Genomic DNA, 7,846 nt, shown 5'->3' with positions numbered 1-7,846 from the left:
CCCGGCACTAGGGATGCTAAATCAAGTGCATCTACCCCTAACAGTACTAAAATGTGATCGACTACTAATGCCTTGCAGATCGACTACTAATGCCTTGCAGATCGACTACTAATGCCTTGCAGATCGACTACTAATGCCTTGCAGATCGACTACTAATGCCTTGCAGATCGACTACTAATGCCTTGCAGATCGACTACTAATGCCTTGCAGATCGACTACTAATGCCTTGGAGATCGACTACTAATACCTTGGAGATCGACTACTAATGCCTTGCAGATCGACTACTAATGCCTTGCAGATCGACTACTAATACCTTGGAGATCGACTACTAATGCCTTGCAGATCGACTACTAATGCCTTGCAGATCGACTACTAATGCCTTGCAGATCGACTACTAATGCCTTGCAGATCAACTACTAATGCCTTGCAGATCAACTACTAATGCCTTGCAGATCAACTACTAATGCCTTGCAGATCAACTACTAATGCCTTGCAGATCGACTACTAATACCTTGCAGATCAACTACTAATGCCTTGCAGATCGACTACTAATACCTTGCAGATCGACTACTAATACCTTGCAGATCAACTACTAATGCCTTGCAGATCGACTACTAATACCTTGCAGATCGACTACCAATACCTTACAGATCAACTACTAATACCTTGGAGATCTACTACTAATACCTTGCAGATCAACTACTAATGCCTTGCAGATCGACTACTAATACCTTGCAGATCAACTACTAATACCTTGCAGATCAACTACTAATGCCTTGCAGATCGACTACTAATACCTTACACGACTACTAATACCTTACAGATCGACTACTAATGCCTTGGAGATCGACTACTAATGCCTTGCAGATTGACTACTAATGCCTTGGAGATCGACTACTAATACCTTGCAGATCTACTACTAATACCTTGGAGATCTACTACTAATACCTTGGAGATCGACTACTAATGCCTTGGAGATCGACTACTAATGCCTTGCAGATCGACTACTAATGCCTTGCAGATCGACTACTAATACCTTGGAGATCTACTACTAATACCTTGCAGATCTACTACTAATACCTTGGAGATCTACTACTAATACCTTGGAGATCGACTACTAATGCCTTGCAGAACGACTACTAATGCCTTGCAGATCGACTACTAATACCTTGGAGATTGACTACTAATACCTTACAGATCGACTACTAATGCCTTGGAGATCGACTACTAATGCCTTGGAGATTGACCAGTCAAGCGGTTGGTGACCACTGAGGTAGAGATTCAAGTTCCTTGGTGTCCAACAACAACAAACGAACATGGTCCAAACACACCAACACAGTCATGAAGAGGGCACAACAAAGCCGACAACAGAGGGTAGTGTGTACAGCCCAGTACATCACTGGGGCTTAGCTTCCTGCCATCCAGGACCTCTATACCAGGCGGTGTCAGAGGAAGGCCCTATAGAGGGTGGTACGTACAGCCCAGTACATCACTGGGGCTAAGCTGCCTGCCATCCAGGACCTCTATACCAGGCGGTGTCAGAGGAAGGCCCTAAAAATGGTCAAAGACCTCCAGCCACCCCAGTCATAGACTGTTCTCTCTACTACTGCATGGCAAGCGGTACCGGAGTACCAAGTCTAGGACAAAAAGGCTTCTCAACAGTTTTTACCCCCCAAGCCATAAGACTCCTGAACAGGTAATCAAATGGCTACCCAGACTATTTGCATTGTTCCCCCCGCCAACTCTCGCCAAACCCTATTTTATGCTGCTGCCACTTTCTGTTTATAATATATGCATAGTCACTTTAACTAAACATTCATGTACATACTACCTCAATTGCCCCCACCAACCAGTGCTCCCGCACATTGGCTAACCGGGCTATCTGCACTGTGTCCCACCAACCAGTGCTCCCGCACATTGGCTAACCGGGCTATCTGCACTGTGTCCCACCAACCAGTGCTCCCGCACATTGGCTAACCGGGCTATCTGCACTGTGTCCCACCAACCAGTGCTCCCGCACATTGGCTAACCGGGCTATCTGCACTGTGTCCCACCAACCAGTGCTCCCACACATTGGCTAACCGGGCTATCTGCATTGTGTCCCACCAACCAGTGCTCCCGCACATTGGCTAACCGGGCTATCTGCACTGTGTCCCACCAACCAGTGCTCCCACACATTGGCTAACCGGGCTATCTGCACTGTGTCCCACCAAACAGTGCTCCCGCACATTGGCTAACCGGGCTATCTGCACTGTGTCCCACCAACCAGTGCTCCCGCACATTGGCTAACCGGGCTATCTGCATTGTGTCCCACCAACCAGTGCTCCCACACATTGGCTAACCGGGCTATCTGCACTGTGTCCCACCAACCAGTGCTCCCGCACATTGGCTAACCGGGCTATCTGCACTGTGTCCCACCAACCAGTGCTCCCACACATTGGCTAACCGGGCTATCTGCACTGTGTCCCACCAACCAGTGCTCCCGCACATTGGCTAACCGGGCTATCTGCACTGTGTCCCACCAACCAGTGCTCCCGCACATTGGCTAACCGGGCTATCTGCACTGTGTCCCACCAACCAGTGCTCCCACACATTGGCTAACCAGGCTATCTGCACTGTGTCCCACCAACCAGTGCTCCCGCACATTGGCTAACCGGGCTATCTGCATTGTGTCCCACCAACCAGTGCTCCCACACATTGGCTAACCGGGCTATCTGCACTGTGTCCCACCAACCAGTGCTCCCACACATTGGCTAACCGGGCTATCTGCACTGTGTCCCACCAACCAGTGCTCCCACACATTGGCTAACCGGGCTATCTGCACTGTGTCCCACCAACCAGTGCTCCCACACATTGGCTAACCGGGCTATCTGCACTGTGTCCCACCAACCCCTCTTTTACACTACTGCTACTCTCTGTTCATAATATATGCATAGTCACTTTAACCATATCTACATGTACATACTACCTCAATCAGCCTGACTAACCAGTGTCTGTATGTAGCCTCGCTACTTTTATAGCGTAAAATAGTTTTTGGGGGGTATGAGTGGCAGGTGTGTTGCTACCTACCCTCACCACCTGGGGGCGTATTCCAGTCTGTGCTAGCAAAATAGTCCTGTAGTTTAGCATCTGCTTCATCTGACCACTTTTCTATAGTCCGAGTCACTGGTTCTTCCTGCTTTAATTTTTGCTCGTAAGTGGTCAGAGCGTTTTATGCGTCTCTGTGTGTGGAGTTCAGATGGTCTAGAATTGTTTCCCTCTGGTTGCACATTTAACATGTTGATAGAGATGAGGATTGTGGATTGTTTTCCATCCACCCTCGATTCAGAATATACTCTTTTCACAGCCATGGCATGCTATATAGCTATATAAAAAACCAAATATCCAGCAAATATGAAATATAAAACTAATTTGACCTTGGTAGATGTTTCCATAAACGTACTGGCAAAACGATGCATATTAACTTTAGAGCAAGCTCAGGGCTCTTAACAAAACTCCCCAGGACAGAAGATCCTCAGCAGGCAAAACTCCCCAGGCCAGAAGATCCTCAGCAGGCAGAACTCCCCAGGCCAGAAGATCCTCAGCAGGCAGAACTCCCCAGGACAGAAGATCCTCAGCAGCAGGCAAAACTCCCCAGGCCAGAAGATCCTCAGCAGGCAAAACTCCCCAGGACAGAAGATCCTCAGCAGGCAGAACTCCCCAGGCCAGAAGATCCTCAGCAGGCAGAACTCCCCAGGCCAGAAGATCCTCAGCAGGCAGAACTCCCCAGGACAGAAGATCCTCAGCAGCAGGCAAAACTCCCCAGGCCAGAAGATCCTCAGCAGACAAAACTCCCCAGGACAGAAGATCCTCAGCAGACAAAACTCCCCAGGCCAGAAGATCCTCAGCAGGCAGAACTCCCCAGGCCAGAAGATCCTCAGCAGGCAGAACTCCCCAGGCCAGAAGATCCTCAGCAGGCAGAACTCCCCAGGCCAGAAGATCCTCAGCAGGCAGAACTCCCCAGGACAGAAGATCCTCAGCAGGCAAAACTCCCCAGGACAGAAGATACTGTAGCGACCCGTGTTATGTGTTAGGCTATTAGGTGGTTGTGTTGTACTTACCAGTTCCCAGCGTCCGACATGCCAATCAACCTGCTATTTGCCAATCACAGGAATGCCTGGGATGTTCTGATGCCGGGCACCCTGGCGGTTGGTGGAGTGGTGTGGAGGGGGGTTGGGCAGGGGGATGGAGCATTGGAAGTTAAGACCAAGTTTAGCCTTTGTTCTCTCTCTTACGTCTAGGCTTCACAAGAGAAGGTCACGGTTGGCTTGTGGGGTATCCTTCATTTATTTGGCGTGGGCTACGGCCAAACAGTAGCCTGTGTAAAGTTTAATTAACCATCAATTCATTAACTCAATCCTCTGTCTGGACACGTTCTGACCTTTATTTCCTTTGTTTTGTCATTATTTAGTATGGTCAGGGCGTGAGTTGGGGTGGGCAGTCTATGTTTGTTTTTCTATGATTTGGGTATTTCTATGTTTCGGCCTAGTATGGTTCTCAATCAGAGGCAGGTGTCGTTAGTTGTCTCTGATTGAGAATCATACTTAGGTAGCCTGGGTTTCACTGTGTGTTTGTGGGTGATTGTTCCTGTCTCTGTGTTTGCACCAGATAGGACTGTTTAGGTTTTCACATTTCTTGTTTTTGTATTCAGTTGTTCATGTGTACATTTACGTATTAAAAAGAACCATGGACACTTACCACGCCGCACATTGGTCCTCTGATGCTTTTCGCCTCTCCTCTTCATCTGATGAAGAGGAGGAAGACCCTTACAGGACAATTGTTCCTTTATGATTTAGTCAGGTCCTTACAATACTATCCTCAGCAGGCACTAAAGGTTGGGGTGTGAACATTTAAACGTTAAAACGAAGTTGAGATCCTTAACGTTAAGAAAAATACACTGAATTAAAAATCACAATGCAGTTATCACGAAACATATTATTTTGTGTAATAGTCAATAAGCTATAAAGAGAAAGTTGTGTAATTCAAATGAAATAGGATAGGCGAACTTTAGGCTACTTTGGTGAATTTGAAAGGCACGCAAGACAATACATGACGAGATGCAGATTACCGAAACATATGGGCAGAGAAACCTGCCCTTCCTCTCTCTCCTTCCTATTCATGGCACAGATGTCTCCGGAATACAGAGGTACTGTATCGTCGGGCCAGTCTTGCGAGGATGGGGTAGCCTACTCTTAGTTTTTGCCTCATGTGAAATCACAGTAGCCTTTATCGATTATTCTTTTCAGACATGAATGGAAAATGGCCCCTTGAAAGCGCCTCGGCTATGGCATTGTTTGGCTGTCTGTTAGGGTACAGTACAGATCTGTAACTACCGACACGAAACCTTCTCTGGAGATACGAACGGCCATTTAACTTGTCTGTAAAGAAATTAGGCTTCTGAAACGGGACTAACGTCCATCACATTTAACTTGTCTGTGAAGGGTTGTGGTAGATATCACTGCATTACTGTAGCTGTGTTCTGTGTGTAAAGGGTTGTGGTAGATATCACTACATTACTGTAGCTGTGTTCTGTGAAGGGTTGTGGTAGATATCACTACATTACTGTAGCTGTGTTCTGTCTGTGAAGGGTTGTGGTAGATATCACTACATTACTGTAGCTGTGTTCTGTGTGTAAAGGGTTGTGGTAGATATCACTACATTACTGTAGCTGTGTTCTGTCTGTAAAGGGTTGTGGTAGATATCACTACATTACTGTAGCTGTGTTCTGTCTGTAAAGGGTTGTGGTAGATATCACTACATTACTGTAGCTGTGTTCTGTCTGTAAAGGGTTGTGGTAGATATCACTACATTACTGTAGCTGTGTTCTGTCTGTAAAGGGTTGTGGTAGATATCACTACATTACTGTAGCAAATTCAGCCACCAGTTGGGGAACCCTGACTTACAGATTCATGATATTGGCTAAACTATTTTTAAAACTTATCTAGATTTAGTTTGTCAACACATATAGCCTCTGTCTGTCTGTCTGTCTGTCTGTCTCTCTCTGTCTCTCTCTCTGTCTGTCTGTCTCTCTCTGTCTCTCTCTCTCTCTCTCTCAATATGTATATTGCAGCAAATGTCTGTCTGTCTCTCTGTCTGTCTGTCTGTCTGTCTGTCTGTCTGTCTGTCTGTCTGTCTGTCTGTCTGTCTGTCTGTCTGTCTGTCTGTCTCTCTCTGTCTCTCTCTCTCTCTCTCTCTCTGTCTCTCTGTGTCTCTCTCTCTCTGTCTCTCTCTCTCTCTCTCAATATGTATATTGCAGCAAATGTCTGTCTGTCTCTCTGTCTGTCTGTCTGTCTGTCTGTCTCTCTCTGTCTCTCTGTCTCTCAATTCAATTCAATTCAAGAGCTTTATTGGCATGGGAAACATGTGTTAACATTGCCAACGCAAGTGAGGTAGACAACATACAAAGTGAATATATAAGGTGAAAAACAACAAAAATGAACAGTAAACATTACACATACAGAAGTTTCAAAACAGTAAAGACATTACAAATGTCATATTATATATATATATATACAATGTACAAATAGTTAAAGGACACAAGATAAAATAAATAAGCATAAATATGGGTTGTATTTACAATGGTGTTTGTTCTTCACTGGTTGCCCTTTTCTCGTGGCAACAGGTCACAAATCTTGCTGCTGTGATGTCACACTGTGGAATTTCACCCAGTAGATATGGGAGTTTATCAAAATTGGATTTGTTTTCTAATTCTTTGTGGATCTGTGTGATCTGAGGGAAATATGTCTCTCTAATATGGTCATACATTGGGCAGGAGGTTAGGAAGTGCAGCTCAGTTTCCACCTCATTTTGTGGGCAGTGAGCACATAGCCTGTCTTCTCTTGAGAGCCATGTCTGCCTACGGCGGCCTTTCTCAATAGCTGTAAAGAAATGAGGCTTCTGAAATGGGACTAACGTCCATCACATTTAACCTGTCTGTAAAGGGTTGTGGTAGATATCACTACATTACTGTAGCTGTGTTCTGTGAAGGGTTGTGGTAGATATCACTACATTACTGTAGCTGTGTTCTGTGAAGGGTTGTGGTAGATATCACTACATTACTGTAGCTGTGTTCTGTGAAGGGTTGTGGTAGATATCACTACATTACTGTAGCTGTGTTCTGTAAAGGGTTGTGGTAGATATCACTACATTACTGTAGCTGTGTTCTGTAAAGGGTTGTGGTAGATCTCACTACATTACTGTAGCTGTGTTCTGTCTGTGAAGGGTTGTGGTAGATATCACTACATTACTGTAGCTGTGTTCTGTCTGTAAAGGGTTGTGGTAGATATCACTACATTACTGTAGCTGTGTTCTGTCTGTAAAGGGTTGTGGTAGATATCACTACATTACTGTAGCTGTGTTCTGTAAAGGGTTGTGGTAGATATCACTACATTACTGTAGCTGTGTTCTGTCTGTAAAGGGTTGTGGTAGATATCACTACATTACTGTAGCTGTGTTCTGTCTGTAAAGGGTTGTGGTAGATATCACTACATTACTGTAGCTGTGTTCTGTCTGTAAAGGGTCGTGGTAGATATCACTACATTACTGTAGCTGTGTTCTGTCTGTAAAGGGTTGTGGTAGATATCACTACATTACTGTAGCTGTGTTCTGTCTGTAAAGGGTTGTGGTAGATATCACTACATTACTGTAGCTGTGTTCTGTCTGTAAAGGGTCGTGGTAGATATCACTACATTACTGTAGCTGTGTTCTGTCTGTAAAGGGTTGTGGTAGATATCACTACATTACTGTAGCTGTGTTCTGTCTGTAAAGGGTCGTGGTAGATATCACTACATTACTGTAGCTGTGTTCT

This window comes from Oncorhynchus keta, unplaced genomic scaffold, assembly GCF_023373465.1.
Source record: "Oncorhynchus keta strain PuntledgeMale-10-30-2019 unplaced genomic scaffold, Oket_V2 Un_scaffold_19088_pilon_pilon, whole genome shotgun sequence".
In the NCBI taxonomy this organism is placed as follows: Eukaryota; Metazoa; Chordata; class Actinopteri; order Salmoniformes; family Salmonidae; genus Oncorhynchus; species Oncorhynchus keta.
The sequence above is the reverse complement of the archived record's forward strand: the minus strand, read 5'-3'. Positions refer to the sequence as shown.